Source organism: Dendrobates tinctorius, unplaced genomic scaffold (genome assembly GCF_039654945.1).
Source record: "Dendrobates tinctorius isolate UK_male_01 unplaced genomic scaffold, ASM3965494v1 ptg000093l, whole genome shotgun sequence".
Taxonomy (NCBI): Eukaryota; Metazoa; Chordata; class Amphibia; order Anura; family Dendrobatidae; genus Dendrobates; species Dendrobates tinctorius.
Genome location: NW_027361761.1, coordinates 999,026 through 1,021,581, shown reverse-complemented (window position 1 = coordinate 1,021,581; position 22,556 = coordinate 999,026). Strand labels below are relative to the sequence as shown.

The window sequence follows — 22,556 nt, the reverse complement described above, 5'->3', positions numbered from 1 at the left end:
CTCAAGTCCACTGCAAACAGGAATCAATGTGTATAAGTGTATAAGTAGGAGTCCAGTGGGCGGTCCTAATGAAACCTACATACCGTATATACTCGTGTATAAGCTGAGTTTTTAAGCCCCTTTTTTGCGCTGAAAAAGACCCTCTCAACTTATACACGAGTCATACACCTGAAAGCCAGCGAGGGAGGGGGAGCAGGAGACATGATAATCAACCCTCCTGGCGTCTGCATATCCGGCTCTGCTACATCTCAGTCCCGGCGTCTGTATCTCCCTTCCTGTCTTCTTCCTGTGTGGTCACATGCCACCGCTCATTAAAGTCATGAATATGGACGTGTCTCAACTCTCATAGGGGTAGAGCCGCATATTAATTACTTTAATGAGCGGTACCATGTGACCTCACAGGAAGAAGACAGGAAGGGAGGTACAGACGCAGGGAATAAGATGTAGCAGAGCAGAACTGGGGGAGGGTGAGCCAGCCATGCCATAAGGATGCCATAAGGAGAGGTATGTCTTTTTTTTTTTTTTTTTTTTTTTTTAAATCGCAGCAGCATTATTATATGGGGCATAAATGGAGCATGTTATGGGCCACCAATAACCTTTGTGCAGCATTATAGGGGCATATATATTAATATGGAGCATGGTATGGGCCACCAATAACCTTTGTGCAGCATTATATGGGGCATATATATTAATATGGAACATGTTATGGGCCACCAATAACCTTTGTGCAGCATTATATGGGGCATATATATTAATATGGAGCATGTTATGGGCCACCAATAACCTTAGTGCAGCATTATATGGGGCATATATATTAATATGGAGCATGTTATGGGCCACCAATAACCTTAGTGCAGCATTGTATGGGGCATATATATTAGAGCATGTTATGGGCCATATATTAATATGGTGCATGTTGCATTTCACACCCCTGGCTTATACTCGAGTCAATAAGTTTTCCCTGTTTTTTATGGCAAAATTGGGGGGGGGGGGGGGGTCGGCTTATACTCGGGTCAGCTTATACACGAGTATATACACTATTCTGCTCAGTTTCTTCTTCTCTATACTGTGCTGTCCACAGATAAAACAGGACAGGTTCCCTTTAAGCATGTAGGTTTGAACTCCAAGTCACTGTATTATCACTTACTAGAGGTCTATTCTTACAAGTCATGGGATTGTTATCTTGCCACAAATTGGACTCGCCCACATCTGTGAAATGAACTATGGCAGCTTTCATTAATAAGTGCTAACATGCAGACTTCTGTCGCTGCTGCACAAATGGAGAGGTAATCTGGGTGTAATTGGGAAAATTAATCGCCTGCTTTAAAACCTGGAAAGATCTTGCAACTGGGTTTCCCAGTCAAACAGAGATTACAGGGATCCTGAATGTAATCAGCCCCAGAGAACAAGAAAGGATGTAGCAAAAAAAATTAAGTAAAAAGAGAAAAATATATAGGTCCAATAATATGTAACAAATATCAGGAAAAAAAAATATATAAACATTAGAAAAATACGTAACAAAAGTAGGAAAATCTAGGAAAAATTATGTAGCAAATATATTGTAAGAAACTCAAATAACCAGAAGAAAAAATACAAAAATAAAGTACCTAGGAAAAAAAATATGTAACAAAAACATTAAAAGAAAATATATTGTAAAAAACGAAAGAAAAATGTGTAACAAAAAAAAAAAATTCGGAAAAATATGTAACAAACATTAAGAGAATATATATTGAAAAAAATAAAAGAAATGTAAAATAAAAGAAATGTGTAACAAAAAAAAATACCCCAAAAACATAGGAAAAATAAGTAATAAAAACATTAAAAGAAATTATATTGTAAAAGATTTGTGTAAAAAAAAAAAAAAAAGAAAAAAAAAATTCACAAAGACAGGAAAAATATGTATCAAAAACATTAAAATATTGTCAAAAAAAAAAAAGAAAAATATGTAACAAAATTAAGAAAATATAGGAAAAAATAAGTAGCAAATATATTGTAAGAAACTCATAACCAGAAAAAAAAACAAAAAAAAACACATTGTAAAAAACAAATACATAGGAAAAAAAATATATAACAAGCATTAAAAGAAAATATATCGTAAAAGACGCAAGAAAAATATGTAACAAAAAAATAAATAAAAAAAATAGGAAAAATATGTAACAAGAACATCTGAAAAATTATATCTTGCAGAAAAAAAGAGAAAAAATATTGAAGATATGAGAAAAATAAGATGTAAAAAAAATTGAAAAAAACATCAGAAAAAATCTCTTGTATAAAAGAAAAATATGAAAAAAAAAAATATATAGGTAAGATGTATAGAAAAAAAAAATGGAAAAAATATGTGACAAAAATCCTATTGTAAAAAAGTGTAACAAAAAAAGTAAAAAAAAAAAAAAAGTCTTGCAAGAAAAAAAAAAAAAAATAGAAGCGCTGATCAAATTTCCTATAATGGCTGACATTTTACAGCCTTAGGAACAGATATTATCGTCATTAGGATTTCTAAAGAAGTGGAGTTGGGAAGAAAGGAGCATCAAGGAGCAAAGCTGAACGAGAGGAGAATAAAGGCACGGAGAGGAAGAGCGCTGGGACTCTGCTGCTCCCTAAGGGCTGAACAAGGACATCCGCAGCAGACAGCTCCAGGGGAATGAGCGCCAAGGTACGGGCACAGCTGTGCGACAAGCCGGAGCGTATGCCCTCTCTACACGTCAGAGTGCAAGCTGCACTTATGGCTCCGATCCATCATGAATTTTAAGTCAATTTTCTTGGGTTTTCTAATGGTGCACGTGGTTCATGATTTTTGTCTTTATCCTTGACCTCTTTCGCAACTTTTGCAATTTTTTTTTTTTTTTTTTTCAAACTGCAACTTATGAATTAGCCGAAAAGGTCCAAGAAACCCCACAACCAGCCCACAAATCGCAGAAAAAAAAATACACCAACGGCTTAAGAAAAAAAGTGTAAATAGATGAATTGGGTGCATATGAAAAATAGGGGAAAAAAATAGACCAAAAACCAGAATTGTAATCACGAATCCAGCCCTACGTTCTATAAGGAAATAGGAGGGGAAAAAAAAAACAACTTATTGTTAACTCAGAAGAAAGCGTTAACGAGGACAAGGCAGCTGATATCACTGTCATGATGATTGAAGTATAGGAACAGACTGGTTGCGTTAAAAAAAGGGACTGGAATCATTATCTTCTATTAACCATGGTTACTGCCAAAGAAACATATGAAGTCATCATTGCTTTAAAACTAAAAAGGGCTTCACAGGCAAGGACATTGCCACTTGTACGATTTATTGGATTATCAAAAACTTCAAAGAGGCTCAATTGAGGAGAAGAGAACTTCAGGGTGACCAAGAAAGACCAGCAAATGTCAGGACAGTATCCTAAAGAGGATTGAGATATGGGATCGCTTCTACACCAGTGCAGAGCTTGCAGCGCACAGGTCTCGGTGTATCTGCATGCACAGTGAGGCTAAGGCTTTTCATCCATGTAGGGGGATCACTCACAACGTTACCCAAGAATTCAGCCATGAATAAAAAATGGGATTTAGACCTCCAGATTAAATCGCCGTGTTGGCACTTTGCGACAAATAAGTGGATTTTGGGTTGCAGTTTGGACACCCAGTCTTTAAAAGGTTTGCCATCACTGGTCTAAGTGAATTCCAGCGCAACGTATGTAACATCTGCATGACACTTTCAATGTCAAAAGGCTGAATATCTTTGTTTGCATGCAGCAGCTGAAACTTACAGATGCATTGCTACATACAGGTGACATAGGCGTAACGTTTACAGTCGTGGCTGAAAGTTTTAACGCCCTTGAAATTGTTCCAGATAATCAAATATTTCTCCCAGAAAAAAATGATTGCAATTACACATGCCCAAAATGGGATAGACAAAATTGCTGGCACCCTCAATATTTAGTTGCACCCCCTTTGGAAGAATTAACTGCAATCAATCGCTTTCTATAACCATCAACAAGCTTCTCACTCCTCTCTACAAGAATTTTGGACTCTTCATTTGCAAAACTTCTCCAGGTCTCTCATATATGAAGGCGCCTTCTCTCAATAGCAATTCTAATATCTCTTCACAAGTGATCAATGGGATTTGGATCCAGACTCATTGCTGACACTCCAGAACTCTCCAGTGCTTTGTTTCCATACATTTCTGGGGGCTTCTTGAAGTATGTTTGGGGTCATTGTCCTGCAGGAAGATCCATGACCTAGGATGTAAACCCAGCTTTCATGATGCCTTGCACACAGCACCAGAGGAAGCAAAACAACCCAAAAACATCTTTGAACCTCCACCATATTTGACTGTAGGTACTGTGTTCTTTTCTTTTTATGCCTCATTCTGTTTTCAGTAAACAGTAGAATGATGGGTCTTACCAAAAAGCTCTTTCTTGGTGCCATCTGTCCACAACAAGCTTTCCCAGAAGGATTTTGGTTTACGCACGTGCATTCCGGAAAACTGCAGTCTAGCTTTTTATGTCTCTGTGTCAGCAGTGGAGTCCTCCTGGGTCTCCTGCCATAGGATGCAATTTCATTCACATGTGTAACGATAGTTCGCGCTGACACTGATGCACCCTGAGCCTTAGGGACAGCTTGAATTTCTTTGGATCTTGATTGGGGCTGCTTATCCACCATTCGTACTATCCAGTATTGCAACCTTTCCTTAAATTTTTCTCTGCCATCCACGCCCAGGGAGATTACCTACAGTGCTATGGGTTGTAAACTTCTTGATTATGTCACTCACCATGGACAAAAGCCCATCAAGATCTTTGGAGATGGACTTGTAACCTTGAGATTGTTGATATTGTTCAACAATTTTGGTTCTCAAGTCCTCAGACAGTTCTCTCCTCCTCTTTCTTTTCTCCATACTTAATGTGGCACACAAGGACACAATGCAAAAATGGAGTCAACTTCTCCCCTTTTTTATCTGGTTTCAGGTGCGATTCCTGTTACTTGCCACAGGTGAGTCTGAACAAGCATCACCTACTTGAAACAAAGTTGTTTACCCACAATTTTGGAAAGGTGCCAACAATTTTGTCTGGATCATTTATGGGGTTGTGTGAAATTAAGTCCAATTAGCCTTTTTTTTTTCTTATGTTGTTGCAATACACACAAAGGAGATAAACATGTGCATAACAAAACATGGGTAAATGTAATAATTTTCTGGGAGAAATACTTCATCTTCTGGAACAATTTCAGGGGTGCCAACACTTTCAGCCATGACTGTATATGAAAGTACTATCATATGGTGCCGGCACATTGCTCTACAGAAGAATCTCTGTGGTTTACGTGTCCAAAGAAACTGGACGAAGAAACAAAGCGCAGTATAGAGGTGATGACGGATATGTACAGAAAGGCGATAATTAGAACTTCTGTGACTGTTTCCGAGATCTCAGACTGCGCAGTTTTAACATTAAAAAATTGATATATATTGTAATGGACGTCAAAAAAATGATAACACAATTTTGATAATTGCCACAATGTACAATCACAAGTTTTTTGTGTTGGCAGGAAAAATGCATGTCTTTTTAGTAACATGTTTTACGCTTTTTTTTTTTTTACATTGAGTGTATTCCCATGTATTGCAATGGTAGAAAAACGCTGCAAAGGTACTGAAAAATTATTCTGCAACGATGAAACTGGTAGGGTGGGAAAAAAAAAGCAGCGTGTACACGAGACTTCAAGAATCTCATTGGATGGTGTTTTGTGACAAAACTGTAAAAAAAAAAAAAAAAAAAACAAATGCAGCAAATCCATAATGTGTGCACACAGCCTAACACTTCAGCATTTTGGTGCTGTTTTTTATTACTGCTCCCATGCATTCATAACGGAGGTGTAAGCAAGAAGATGGCAGAAGGAAATATGCCCCAAGGATGACACTACGCAGGGTTTTGTTTTCCGTCTGTTACTATGGAAACGCATACGGCACAGAACCCAGAGATGGAAAACAATATTTTTAATGAGCACTGTTTGCAAACTTGCAGAATTCTTGATACATCACATGGGATATAATATATAAGGAGGGGATGTGATCTGTGACACAGGGGATATAATATATAAGGAGGGGGATGTGATCTGTGACACAGGGGATATAATATATAAGGAGGGGGATGTGATCTGTGACACAGGGGATATAATATATAAGGAGGGGGATGTGATCTGTGACACAGGGGATATAATATACAAGGAGGGGGATGTGATCTGTGACACAGGGGATATAATATATAAGGAGGGGGATGTGATCTATGACACAGGGGATATAATATACAAGGAGGGGGATGTGATCTGTGACACAGGGGATATAAAATATAAGGAGGGGGATGTGATCTGTGACACAGGGGATATAATATATAAGGAGGGGGATGTGATCTGTGACACAGGGGATATAATATATAAGGAGGGGATGTGATCTGTGACACAGGGGATATCATATATAAGGAGGGGGATGTGATCTGTGACACAGGGGATATAATATATAAGGAGGGGGATGTGATCTGTGACACAGGGGATATAATATATAAGGAGGGGATGTGATCTGTGACACAGGGGATATAATATATAAGGAGGGGGATGTGATATATGACACAGGGGATATAATATATAAGGAGGGGGATGTGATCTATGACACAGGGGATATAATATATAAGGAGGGGGATGTGATCTATGACACAGGGGATATAATATATAAGGAGGGGATGTGATCTGTGACACAGGGGATATAATATATAAGGAGCGGATGTGATCTGTGACACAGGGGATATAATATATAAGGAGCGGATGTGATCTGTGACACGGGGATATAATATATAAGGAGGGGGATGTGATCTATGACACAGGGGATATAATATATAAGGAGGGGGATGTGATCTATGACACAGGGGATATAATATATAAGGAGGGGGATGTGATCTATGACACAGGGGATATAATATATAAGGAGGGGGATGTGATCTATGACACAGGGGATATAATATATAAGGAGGGGGATGTGATCTGTGACACATGGGATATAATATATAAGGAGGGGATGTGATCTGTGACACAGGGGATATAATATATAAGGAGGGGGATGTGATCTGTGACACAGGGGATATAATATATAAGGAGGGGATGTGATCTGTGACACAGGGGATATAATATATAAGGAGGGGGATGTGATATATGACACAGGGGATATAATATATAAGGAGGGGGATGTGATATATGACACAGGGGATATAATATATAAGGAGGGGGATGTGATCTGTGACACAGGGGATATAATATATAAGGAGGGGATGTGATCTGTGACACAGGGGATATAATATATAAGGAGGGGGATGTGATCTGTGACACAGGGGATATAATATATAAGGAGGGGGATGTGATCTGTGACACAGGGGATATAATATATAAGGAGGGGGATGTGATCTGTGACACAGGGGATATAATATATAAGGAGGGGGATGTGATATATGACACAGGGGATATAATATATAAGGAGGGGGATGTGATCTGTGACACAGGGGATATAATATATATAAGGAGGGGGATGTGATACGTGACACCGGGGATATAATATATAAGGAGGGGGATGTGATATATGACACAGGGGATATAATATATAAGGAGGGGGATGTGATCTGTGACACAGGGGATATAATATATAAGGAGGGGGATGTGATCTATGACACAGGGGATATAATATATAAGGAGGGGGATGTGATCTGTGACACAGGGGATATAATATATAAAGAGGGGGATGTGATCTATGACACAGGGGATATAATATATAAGGAGGGGGATGTGATCTGTGACACAGGGGATATAATATATAAGGAGGGGATGTGATCTGTGACACAGGGGATATAATATATAAGGAGGGGGATGTGATATATGACACAGGGGATATAATATATAAGGAGGGGGATGTGATCTATGACACAGGGGATATAATATATAAGGAGGGGGATGTGATCTATGACACAGGGGATATAATATATAAGGAGGGGATGTGATCTGTGACACAGGGGATATAATATATAAGGAGGGGATGTGATCTGTGACACAGGGGATATAATATATAAGGAGGGGGATGTGATCTGTGACACAGGGGATATAATATATAAGGAGGGGGATGTGATCTGTGACACAGGGGATATAATATATAAGGAGGGGATGTGATCTGTGACACAGGGGATATAATATATAAGGAGGGGGATGTGATATATGACACAGGGGATATAATATATAAGGAGGGGGATGTGATCTATGACACAGGGGATATAATATATAAGGAGGGGGATGTGATCTATGACACAGGGGATATAATATATAAGGAGGGGATGTGATCTGTGACACAGGGGATATAATATATAAGGAGCGGATGTGATCTGTGACACAGGGGATATAATATATAAGGAGCGGATGTGATCTGTGACACGGGGATATAATATATAAGGAGGGGGATGTGATATATGACACAGGGGATATAATATATAAGGAGGGGGATGTGATCTATGACACAGGGGATATAATATATAAGGAGGGGGATGTGATCTATGACACAGGGGATATAATATATAAGGAGGGGGATGTGATCTATGACACAGGGGATATAATATATAAGGAGGGGGATGTGATCTGTGACACATGGGATATAATATATAAGGAGGGGATGTGATCTGTGACACAGGGGATATAATATATAAGGAGGGGGATGTGATCTGTGACACAGGGGATATAATATATAAGGAGGGGATGTGATCTGTGACACAGGGGATATAATATATAAGGAGGGGGATGTGATATATGACACAGGGGATATAATATATAAGGAGGGGGATGTGATATATGACACAGGGGATATAATATATAAGGAGGGGGATGTGATCTGTGACACAGGGGATATAATATATAAGGAGGGGATGTGATCTGTGACACAGGGGATATAATATATAAGGAGGGGGATGTGATCTGTGACACAGGGGATATAATATATAAGGAGGGGGATGTGATCTGTGACACAGGGGATATAATATATAAGGAGGGGGATGTGATATATGACACAGGGGATATAATATATAAGGAGGGGGATGTGATCTGTGACACAGGGGATATAATATATATAAGGAGGGGGATGTGATACGTGACACCGGGGATATAATATATAAGGAGGGGGATGTGATATATGACACAGGGGATATAATATATAAGGAGGGGGATGTGATATATGACACAGGGGATATAATATATAAGGAGGGGGATGTGATCTGTGACACAGGGGATATAATATATAAGGAGGGGATGTGATCTGTGACACAGGGGATATAATATATAAGGAGGGGGATGTGATCTGTGACACAGGGGATATAATATATAAGGAGGGGGATGTGATCTGTGACACAGGGGATATAATATATAAGGAGGGGGATGTGATATATGACACAGGGGATATAATATATAAGGAGGGGGATGTGATCTGTGACACAGGGGATATAATATATATAAGGAGGGGGATGTGATACGTGACACCGGGGATATAATATATAAGGAGGGGGATGTGATATATGACACAGGGGATATAATATATAAGGAGGGGGATGTGATCTGTGACACAGGGGATATAATATATAAGGAGGGGGATGTGATCTATGACACAGGGGATATAATATATAAGGAGGGGGATGTGATACGTGACACCGGGGATATAATATATAAGGAGGGGGATGTGATATATGACACAGGGGATATAATATATAAGGAGGGGGATGTGATATGTGACACCGGGGATATAATATATAAGGAGGGGGATGTGATCTGTGACACAGGGGATATAATATATAAGGAGGGGGATGTGATATATGACACAGGGGATATAATATATAAGGAGGGGGATGTGATACGTGACACCGGGGATATAATATATAAGGAGGGGGATGTGATATATGACACAGGGGATATAATATATAAGGAGGGGGATGTGATCTATGACACAGGGGATATAATATATAAGGAGGGGATGTGATCTGTGACACAGGGGATATAATATATAAGGAGGGGGATGTGATACGTGACACCGGGGATATAATATATAAGGAGGGGGATGTGATCTGTGACACAGGGGATATAATATATAAGGAGGGGGATGTGATATATGACACAGGGGATATAATATATAAGGAGGGGGATGTGATACGTGACACCGGGGATATAATATATAAGGAGGGGGATGTGATATATGACACAGGGGATATAATATATAAGGAGGGGGATGTGATACGTGACACCGGGGATATAATATATAAGGAGGGGGATGTGATATATGACACAGGGGATATAATATATAAGGAGGGGGATGTGATACGTGACACCGGGGATATAATATATAAGGAGGGGGATGTGATATATGACACAGGGGATATAATATATAAGGAGGGGGATGTGATATATGACACAGGGGATATAATATATAAGGAGGGGGATGTGATACGTGACACCGGGGATATAATATATAAGGAGGGGGATGTGATATATGACACAGGGGATATAATATATAAGGAGGGGGATGTGATCTAATATATAAGGGGGGGATGTGATCTATGACACAGGGGATATAATATATAAGGAGGGGGATGTGATCTATGACACAGGGGATATAATATATAAGGAGGGGGATGTGATACGTGACACCGGGGATATAATATATAAGGAGGGGGATGTGATACGTGACACCGGGGATATAATATATAAGGAGGGGGATGTGATACGTGACACCGGGGATATAATATATAAGGAGGGGGATGTGATACATGACACCGGGGATATAATATATAAGGAGGGGGATGTGATATATGACACAGGGGATATAATATATAAGGAGGGGGATGTGATCTGTGACACAGGGGATATAATATATAAGGAGGGGGATGTGATATATGACACAGGGGATATAATATATAAGGTGGGGGATGTGATACGTGACACCGGGGATATAATATATAAGGAGGGGGATGTGATATATGACACAGGGGATATAATATATAAGGAGGGGGATGTGATACGTGACACCGGGGATATAATATATAAGGAGGGGGATGTGATATATGACACAGGGGATATAATATATAAGGAGGGGGATGTGATCTAATCTATAAGGGGGGGATGTGATCTATGACACAGGGGATATAATATATAAGGAGGGGGATGTGATCTAATATATAAGGAGGGGGATGTGATATATGACACAGGGGATATAATATATAAGGAGGGGGATGTGATCTGTGACACAGGGGATATAATATATAAGGAGCGGATGTGATCTGTGACACAGGGGATATAATATATAAGGAGGGGGATGTGATCTGTGACACAGGGGATATAATATATAAGGAGGGGGATGTGATATATGACACAGGGGATATAATATATAAGGAGGGGGATGTGATATATGACACAGGGGATATAATATATAAGGAGGGGGATGTGATCTATGACACAGGGGATATAATATATAAGGAGGGGGATGTGATATATGACACAGGGGATATAATATATAAGGAGGGGGATGTGATCTGTGACACAGGGGATATAATATATATAAGGAGGGGGATGTGATCTGTGACACAGGGGATATAATATATAAGGAGGGGGATGTGATCTGTGACACAGGGGATATAATATATAAGGAGGGGATGTGATCTGTGACACAGGGGATATAATATATAAGGAGGGGGATGTGATCTGTGACACAGGGGATATAATATATAAGGAGGGGGATGTGATATATGACACAGGGGATATAATATATAAGGAGGGGGATGTGATCTATGACACAGGGGATATAATATATAAGGAGGGGGATGTGATATATGACACAGGGGATATAATATATAAGGAGGGGGATGTGATCTGTGACACAGGGGATATAATATATAAGGAGGGGGATGTGATCTGTGACACAGGGGATATAATATATAAGGAGGGGGATGTGATCTGTGACACAGGGGATATAATATATAAGGAGGGGGATGTGATATATGACACAGGGGATATAATATATAAGGAGGGGGATGTGATCTGTGACACAGGGGATATAATATATAAGGAGGGGGATGTGATCTGTGACACAGGGGATATAATATATAAGGAGGGGGATGTGATCTGTGACACAGGGGATATAATATATAAGGAGGGGGATGTGATCTGTGACACAGTACATGGTATATATGGTCAGGGCTCTGCACACGATACAGGAGGGCAGTATACATACATACACAGGGCAGGAGGTCGCGGCTCGTTGTGCGCCAGCGCTGAGTAGCACCAGGTGACTGCTCGGCAGTGTTCCCCTCACCCCCGGTTCCCCTCTTACCGCCGCCCGATGTCTCCGCCTCACACTGTACACCGCTGCCTTGGAGGAGAACGCACCGCCGACTCGAGCTGCCAAGTCTCGCGAGATTCTGCTCTGATGGCTCCGCCCATCTCCGTGCTCGGCGCCGCTCTGTTCCCGCCCCGCTGGGTGCACGCGCTCCTCCAGAGATAACACACGCTCTGAGCCCACAGCTCCCTCTGGCGGCCGCATCCTGCGTTGTCATGGTGATGGAGAACCTTCTGTGTACAGCGGGCGTGGAGGCTGGTGAGACCAATGTGCCGTAAAGAAAGCAAACGCTGTAAAAAAAACTTGTCCTGTCCTGATCTCTGTGTGGTATTTTAATAATACCTGGAGCATGGGCACCAAGGAGGGGAGACACCTGGAGCAGGGCAATAATGAGGGGAGACACCTGGAGCAGGGGCAATAAGGGGGGGAGACACCTGGAGCAGGGGCACCAAGGAGGGGAGACACCTGGAGCAGGGGCAATAATGAGGGGAGACACCTGGAGCAGGGCAATAAGGGGGGGAGACACCTGGAGCAGGGGCACCAAGGAGGGGACACGCATGGAGCAGGGCAATAATGAGGGGAGACACCTGGAGCAGGGCAATAATGAGGGGAGACACCTGGAGCAGGGGCAATAAGGGGGGGAGACACCTGGAGCAGGGGCACCAAGGAGGGGAGACACATGGAGCAGGGGCAATAAGGGGGGGAGACACCTGGAGCAGGGGCAATAAGGGGGGGAGACACCTGGAGCAGGGGCAATAATGAGGGGAGACACCTGGAGCAGGGGCAATAAGGGGGGGAGACACATGGAGCAGGGGCAATAAGGAGGAGAGACACCTGGAGCAGGGGCAATAAGGGGGGGAGACACCTGGAGCAGGGGCAATAATGAGGGGAGACACCTGGAGCAGGGGCACTAAGGAGGAGAGACACCTGGAGCAGGGGCAATAAGGAGGAGAGACACCTGGAGCAGGGGCAATAAGGGGGGGAGACACATGGAGCAGGGCAATAATGAGGGGAGACACCTGGAGCAGGGGCACCAAGGAGGGGAGACACATGGAGCAGGGCAATAATGAGGGGAGACACCTGGAGCAGGGGCACCAAGGAGCGGAGACACCTGGAACAGGGGCAATAAGGGGGGGAGACACCTGGAGCAGGGGCACCAAGGAGGAGAGACACCTGGAGTAGGGTCACCAAGGAGGAGAGACACCTGGAGCAGGGGCAATAAGGGGGGGAGACACCTGGAGTAGGGCACTAAGGAGGGGAGACACCTGGAGCAGGGGCACCAAGGAGGAGAGACATCTGGAGTAGGGCACTAAGGAGGGGAGACACCTGGAGCAGGGGCACCAAGGAGGAGAGACACCTGGAGTAGGGCACTAAGGAGGGGAGACACCTGGAGCAGGGGCACCAAGGAGGGGAGACACCTGGAGCAGGGGCACCAAGGAGGAGAGACACCTGGAGCAGGGGCACCAAGGAGGAGAGACACCTGGAGTAGGGCACTAAGGAGGGGAGACACCTGGAGCAGGGGCACCAAGGAGGAGAGACACCTGGAGCAGGGGCACCAAGGAGGAGAGACACCTGGAGCAGGGGCACCAAGGAGGAGAGACACCTGGAGCAGGGGCACCAAGGAGGAGAGACACCTGGAGCAGGGGCACTAAGGAGGAGAGACACCTGGAGCAGGGGCACCAAGGAGGGGAGACACCTGGAGCAGGGGCACCAATGAGGAGAGACTCCTGGAGCAGGGGCACCAAGGAGGAGAGACACCTGGAGCAGGGGCACCAAGGAGGAGAGACACCTGGAGCAGGGGCACCAAGGAGGAGAGACACCTGGAGCAGGGGCACCAAGGAGGAGAGACACCTGGAGCAGGGGCACCAAGGAGGAGAGACACCTGGAGCAGGGGCACCAAGGAGGAGAGACACCTGGAGCAGGGGCACCAAGGAGGAGAGACACCTGGAGCAGGGGCACCAAGGAGGAGAGACACCTGGAGCAGGGGCACCAAGGAGGAGAGACACCTGGAGCAGGGGCACCAAGGAGGAGAGACACCTGGAGTAGGGCACTAAGGAGGAGAGACACCTGGAGTAGGGCACTAAGGATGGGAGACACCTGGAGTAGGGCACTAAGGATGGGAGACACCTGGAGCAGGGGCACCAAGGAGGAGAGACACCTGGAGCAGGGGCACCAAGGAGGAGAGACACCTGGAGTAGGGCACTAAGGAGGAGAGACACCTGGAGTAGGGCACTAAGGAGGAGAGACACCTGGAGTAGGGCACTAAGGATGGGAGACACCTGGAGTAGGGCACTAAGGATGGGAGACACCTGGAGCAGGGGCACCAAGGAGGAGAGACACCTGGAGCAGGGGCACCAAGGAGGAGAGACACCTGGAGTAGGGCACTAAGGAGGAGAGACACCTGGAGTAGGGCACTAAGGAGGAGAGACACCTGGAGTAGGGCACTAAGGATGGGAGACACCTGGAGCAGGGGCACCAAGGAGGAGAGACACCTGGAGCAGGGGCAATAAGGAGGGAAGACACATGGAGCAGGGGCACCAAGGAGGAGAGACACCTGGAGCAGGGGCACTAAGGAGGGGAGACACCTGGAGCAGGGCAATAAGGAGGGGAGACACCTGGAGCAGGGGCACTAAGGAGGAGAGACACCTGGAGCAGGGCAATAAGGAGGGGAGACACCTGGAGCAGGGGCAATAAGGAGGAGAGACACCTGGAGCAGGGGCACTAAGGAGAGAAGACACCCGTAGCATGTCCTAGATACTGCTGACGATCTCCCCCACCAGTCACCTCACTTCCCTTTCTGGCATGGGTCTGCATGTGACTGCTGCAGCCAATGATCAGCCGCTGATTGTCTGCAGTGATCAAATACCATCTAAGGCTAGTTTCACATTAGCGTTTTTTTGCGCAGCGCATCGTGCGCATAAAAAACGCAAAGAAAAACGCAAAACAAACGCGCGTTTTTTTAACGTCATGCGCACGCTGATGTGTCAAAAAAACGCAGCGTTGCTTGCGTTTTACATGCGTTTTTGCATGCATCTGCGTTTTTTTATGCACATGCGTTTTTAGGTGTGTCATTTTTTCCATTGTCTAGAGAACATTCTAGACTTGTTTCACTCAAAAACGCATGCGCAAAAAAACGCAACCGTGCGCAAAACCATGCGCACGCATGCGTTCCCATAGACTTCAATGTGTTGTTTTTGCGCATTCCGTGCGCAAGCGTGCGCATGCGTTTTTTTGCCGAGACAGGGCGCACCAAAAAATGCAACATGTTGCGTCTGGCGCGCCTGGCGCAAAAGACAAAAAAACGCATGCGCATGAAAAAGCAAGTGTGCGCAAGACCATGCGCACGTCATGTTAAACATAGGTGCGCATGCGCACGATGCGCTGCGCACAAAAGTGCAAATGTGAAACCAGCCTAAGCCAGAAGAGAGAGCTAGAAAACTTTTTGCTAGGATGAAGAGGTGTAACTGTAAAGCCGTGGCCGTGAGCCCGATGCAACATCTCCTATAGAGTCCTTAGCCATCACAAGTCTTTTTTAGTATTAGTCTTCTTACATGGTCTACAGGGACATTTTGGGCCCCATACGTTGCAGAACTCGTGTTCACCTGCAACCCCTGAACTCACCTTAGTTACACCGCTGCTAAAATGGAGCATGATCACTGCTGTCAATATTTGACCACTGATGTATTGCAGTCGTCACATGATGCCCCCATCTGAAGATGCAGAGAAGAGTCCGGATGTAACAGTCATATTAAGACCAATATGGATCCTTTCTCCTGTCCTATGATGTTGCTGACTTGTCCTTATATAGGTCATCAGATTGATGGAAATCTGACACCCAGAACCCCAACCAGTCAGCAGCTCTCAGCTCTGGCAGTGGTCGGATATAGACTTTGCAAGGCACGGTTCCATCCAATGTGCAGTGGCCGCTACAGATTACATTACTGTATTATACCCCAGATCAGCACTCACTATTCTGCTGGTGCAGTCACTGTGTACATACATTACTGATCCTGAGTTACATCCTGTATTATACTCCAGAGCTGCACTCACTATTCTGCTGGTGCAGTCACTGTGTACATACATTACTGATCCTGAGTTACATCCTGTATTATACTCCAGAGCTGCACTCACTATTCTGCTGGTGCAGTCACTGTACATACATTACATTACTGATCCTGAGTTACATCCTGTATTATACTCCAGAGCTGCACTCACTATTCTGCTGGTGCAGTCACTGTGTACATACATTACATTACTGATCCTGAGTTATATCCTGTATTATACCCCAGAGCTGCACTCACTATAATGCTGGTGCAGTCACTGTGTGCATACATTACATTACTGATCCTGAGTTACCTCCTGTATTATACTCCAGAGCTGCACTCACTATTCTGCTGCTACAGTCACTGTGTACATACATTACATTACTGATCCTGAGTTACATCCTGTATTATACTCCAGAACTGCACTCACTATTCTGCTGGTGCAGTCACTCTGTGTATACATTACATTACTGATCCTGAGTTACATCCTGTATTATACTACAGAGCTGCACTCACTATTCTGCTGGTGCAGTCACTGTGTACATACATTACTGATCCTGAGTTACATCCTGTATTATACTCCAGAGCTGCACTCGATATTCTGCTGGTGCAGTCTCTGTGTACATACATTACATTACTGATCCTGAGTTACCTCCTGTATTATACCCCAGAGCTGCACTCGATATTCTGCTGGTGCAGTCACTGTGTACATACATTACATTACTGATCCTGAGTTACCTCCTGTATTATACTCCAGAGCTGCACTCACTATTCTGCTGGTGCAGTCACTGTGTACATACATTACTGATCCTGAGTTACCTCCTGTATTATACCCCAGAGCTGCACTCACTATTCTGCTGGTGTAGTCACTGTGTACCTACATTACATTACTGATCCTGAGTTACATCCTGTATTATATCCCAGAGCTGCACTCACTATTCTGCTGGTGCAGTCACTGGGTACATAAATTACATTACTGATCCTGAGTTACATCCTGTATTATACTCCAGAGCTACACTCACTATTCTGCTTGTGCAGTCACTGTGTACATACATTACATTACTGATCCTGAGTTACCTCCTGTATTATACTCCAGAGCTGCACTCACTATTCTGCTGGTGCAGTCACTGTGTACATACATTACTGATCCTGAGTTACATCCTGTATTATACTCCAGAGCTGCACTCGATATTCTGCTGGTGCAGTCTCTGTGTACATACATTACATTACTGATCCTGAGTTACCTCCTGTATTATACCCCAGAGCTGCACTCGATATTCTGCTGGTGCAGTCACTGTGTGCATACATTACATTACTGATCCTGAGTTACCTCCTGTATTATACCCCAGAGCTGCACTCGATATTCTGCTGGTGCAGTCAATGTGTACATACATTACATTACTGATCCTGAGTTACATCCTGTATTATACTCCAGAGCTGCACTCACTATTCTGCTGGTGCAGTCACTGTGTACATACATTACATTACTGATCCTGAGTTACATCCTGTATTATACTCCAGAGCTGCACTCACTATTCTGCTGGTGCAGTCACTGTGTACATACATTACATTACTGATCCTGAGTTACATCCTGTATTATACACCAGAGCTGCACTCACTATTCTGCTGGTGCAGTCACTGTGTACATACATTACATTACTGATCCTGAGTTACATCCTGTATTATATTCCAGAGCTGCACTCACTATTCTGCTGGTGCAGTCACTCTGTACATACAGTGCTTATCCTATGACTGATACTTTTCTCTCCATCACATCCATGATGACGTCTTTATTACAGAGCAGGGAGCCTTCTTTGTCAGTCTGATATGTGCTGTATTCGGGACATCTGGGGGGGGCAGATACTTTTCTGTACTGTTTCTTTCTCCATGGCCGCTGTTGTTTCCTGTGGTGCCGGTCCCGGAGTTGTGCCCGCTGTATACATACACTGCGTCATCCACTCTCAGTTTCTTTGGCAACCTCTTATGTTGTCTCTCGTTAAATACCAGAAAGGTCATCAGTGGCAGCGGATCTGTGTCTTACGCTCCGCGCTGGCCGCGCACCCCCCACATCTGCCATCTGAAGCGCCAATTAGCTGTAAATGGTACTACTACTGATCCGGACGTGGATACATAGTGTCACATCTAATCACACTCAGGGACATTGAAGCAAGACCAGAATCAGGTGAATCCAAACATTAACCCTTCGCTGCAATGTGACTATTATCGGAGCAGCAGTTATGCCTCAGCAATCACTTATGGGGGCGGCTTTACCAGACAGGTCATTAGGTGACCCCTGTATTACCAGCGTCGGACTGGAGCACCCAGGCCCCACCAGACAAAATCATTCTTGGGGCCCACTATGTAGCTACATAGAATTAAATGCAAGACCACCAATTGTGCGGTAAAACACGCTAATATCCGGCAATAATATAAGGAAGTACACGTCTTATGTAGCAGGGGTTGGGGTAGCCCCCTCATGGAATATAAAGTAGCCCCCTCATAGAAAATAATGTAGCCTCCCTCATGGGATAAAATGCAGCCCCCCTCATAGAATATAGAATCATAGAATCGTAGAGTTGGAAGGGACCTCCTGGGCCATCTGGTCCAACCCCCTGCTCAAAGCAGGATTCGCTAAATCATCCCAGACAGATGTCTGTCCAGCCTCTGAAGACGTCCATTGAAGGAGAACTCACCACTTCTCGTGGCAGCTTGTTCCACTCATTGATCACTCTAACTGTCAAAAAGTTTTTTCTAATATCTAATCTGTGTCTCCTCCCATTCAGTTTCATCTCATTGCTTCTAGTCTTTCCTTGTACAAATGAGAATAAAGTTGATCCTTCTACAATGTGACAGCCCTTTAGATATTTGTAGACAGCTATTAAGTCTCCTCTCAGTCTTCTCTTTTGCAAACTAAACAATCCCAAATCCTGCAACCTTTCCTCATAAGACAGGGTTTGCAGACCGGTCACCATTCTGGTCGCTCTTTTCTGAACTTGCTCCAGTTTGTTGATGTCTTTTTTAAAATGTGGTACCCAAAACTGGACACAATATTCCAGATGAGGTCTGACCAAAGAGGAGTAGAGGGAAATAATGACTTCACGTGATCTAGACTGTATGCTTCTGTTAATACATCCTAGAATTGCATTTGCCTTTTTTGCTGCTGCATCACACTGTTGACTCATATTCAGTCTGTGATCTATTAGTATACCCAAGTCTTTTTCACATGTGCTGTTGCTTAGCCCTATGCCTCCCATTCTGTATATGCTTTTTTCATTTTTATTGCCCAGATGTAGTACTTTGCATTTTTCCCTGTTAAAAACCATTCTGTTAGTTGCTGCCCACTATAATGCAGCTCCCCTCATAGAATATAATACATCCCCTTCATAGAATATAATACAGCCCCCTCATAGAATATAGTGCAGCCCCTCTCATAGGGTATAATGCAGCAGCATCACAAAATATAATGCAACCGCCTCATAAGGTATATTGCAGCCCCCAAAGAATATAATGTAGCACCCTCATAGGGTATAATGCAGCCCCCCTCATATAGTATAATGCAGCCTCTCCACAGAATATACTGTAATGTAGCCCCCTCAGAGTATAATACAACCCCCTCATAGGGCATAATGCAGCCCCCTCATATAGTATGATGTAGCCCCTAGAATATAATGTAGCCCCCTGAGAGAATAATGCAGCCCCCCACAGAATATAATGCAGCCCCCTCATAGGGTATAATGCAGCCCCCCTCCACCTCCATCATTGCCTTCTCCCCCACCACCCACATCATTGCCAATCTCCAATACACACACTGCACCACGACAGACACACACACAGCACCACACCGCACCACATACACACACGCAGACAAACAGCACCACTCACATCTCCACACATTCCTCGCAGCCACAGCACATCCCGGCAGCATCTTTGTCACCAGCAGTTTTCTCTCTGAAACAGCCGCGCTGAATGATGATGTAATTCAGCTGCGCTGTGACAAACAGGAAGCGCCGGGCAGGAAGCAGGACGCCATCGGATCCCTGCAGCTCCGCTCCACTGCCAAGCTGAAGGGATCTCTCCCTGCCTTCCGATTGCCCTCAGGGTTAGCCACCCTGCAGGGGCCCATCTCCGGGGCCCCAATGCAGCCACACCGGCTTTTCATGTGGGCAGTGTTGGCCTCAGCCTGTGGCTAACACTGCCCACTATTAAAGTGAAATGAATACTCACTCCTCTCCACACCCATGGGGGCGAGGGAAAGCGTGAATATTCATTACCCTTTAACAGCGGGAACAGGCTCCTGTCTCCAGCTGCTGCTCTGCTGGCACTGGGCGGGCCCCCCTGACTCACGGGTCCCAGAGCTGCTAAGTGTGCCACTATTAGCGTCACGCCACTAGCTGGGGGCCCCTGGAGCAGTGAGGGCACTAAGCAGGTGTCGGTGCCTGGGCCCACTGGAGAATCCTCCAGTTCTCCGGTGGGCCAGTCCGACCCTGTGTATTACTATTATGGCACCCTTTGGAAAAAGAAGGAGGGGACAAGCTATGGACCACCCTGAAGTGACATTACTGGGCAATGGCTGAACGGACTGACAAAGAGGAGACATCTGATGGAATCGATGGGAGGGACGGATGAACCTGACATCCGGGAACAACTCATCTGCAGGGAGTGCCAAGTGTTGGATCCCCACCGATCACACACTGATGACCTATCCTATCAATGTTAAAGTCCCAGACAACACCTTTAAACTCATTTCAACAGATTATTATTATTTCATCAGCGCTGCAGACAATCATTGAGCTTAGTGGTTGTGTCAGAAACGTAGGCAGAGCTGCTGAGCTTAGCCGTCAGGACTCAGCGCTGGACTCGGAGAGGAGGAGCAATGCATCGTTCATCATTCGTAGTATATCGGCAGCACATCATCTGAGTAGATGGGCAATGTGCTGCCGATATTCTATCAGCACAGAACAAATGAATTATTTGTGTGCGCGTAGTTTGTCGGCCCAGGTAATAAGATAATACACTGCCGATAAAATGATACATGAACTTTGTCTTCCTGTGCAGTCAGGCAAGTAAGTGACTGCCGATCACCTTTCAGGTACCCGATCTGCGGTCTTTTATCGGTCACTGTAGTCTCATGATACTTGGTCAACAGAGAACAAATTAATCAATTGTTCTGTGCGCATAGTTTCTCGACCCATATAATCAGGTGATGCTCTGCCAATAAGATGATACGTGAACTTTGTCGGCCTCTGTAATCAGGCCAGTAACTGACTGCCGATCACCTTTCAGGTACCCGATCTGCGGTCTTTTATCGGTCACTATGGTCTAGTGTAGATGAGACACCGTGGTGTCATTTATTAGTTTCTCTATCCTTCCCCAAAGTGCTCTTCACCCAGCTGTGCCCAGACCACAAATGGAACATAGACCCTGACTGCTGTCCTTCCCTCTCCTGTACTTGTCACCTTCCCGTATCTGCACAGTCAGGAGGGAGGACACAGAATAAAGGGATTTCAATTGGTAAAATATTGTTTTAGCAGACCTTTTAATTATTATAAAAGCTCTTTCAGACTGTAGGGGCCCAGAGCAGCTACATACAGGACCCCTGATCCGTAACTGGGTACAAAGTTTACAGAAAATTCTTCTAATCCCTTGGCAAATATTGTGCATTGTGGGAGAAGATCTGCAGCTCCAAGACATGTTACTGAATCTGGAAAGTTTGGGGTTTTGGCAGCCGGATGTATCCAGCTGTCATTATTAAAGGCATATTGCCACAGCAGAGCAGCAGCGTAATATATACAAGCACTGAGACCGGGATTAGGACCTGTAACGAGGGGGAGCACACCAATACCCCATTGTATATATTACCTATCACCACCTTCTATACACAGAAGAGTATTATCGTTGTTTTCTTATATATGGCAGTATTATAGTAGTTATATTCTTGTACATAGGAGCAGTATTATAGTAGTTATATTCTTGTACATAGGGGGCAGTATTATAGTAGTTAAATTCGTGTACATAGGGGCAGTATTATAGTAGTTATATTCTTGTACATAGGGGGCAGTATTATAGTATTTATATTCTTGTACATAGGGGGCAGTATTATAGTAGTTAAATTCGTGTACATAGGGGCAGTATTATAGTAGTTATATTCTTGT

General features: G+C 44.3%; 1 protein-coding gene across 3 annotated transcripts in view; it reads right to left on the bottom strand.

Moving 5' to 3' along the window:
- EXTL3 (exostosin like glycosyltransferase 3) overlaps positions 1–12,492 on the bottom strand; it is a 55,370-nt gene extending 42,878 nt beyond the window's left edge. The window contains exon 1 of one of the 3 annotated variants that reach the window (XM_073586340.1): positions 12,356–12,492. The gene's annotated coding sequence lies outside the window, so the exon portion shown is untranslated. The other 2 variants (XM_073586341.1, XM_073586343.1) reach the window with 2 other exon arrangements.
- Between the last annotated feature and the right edge of the window lie 10,064 nt (positions 12,493–22,556).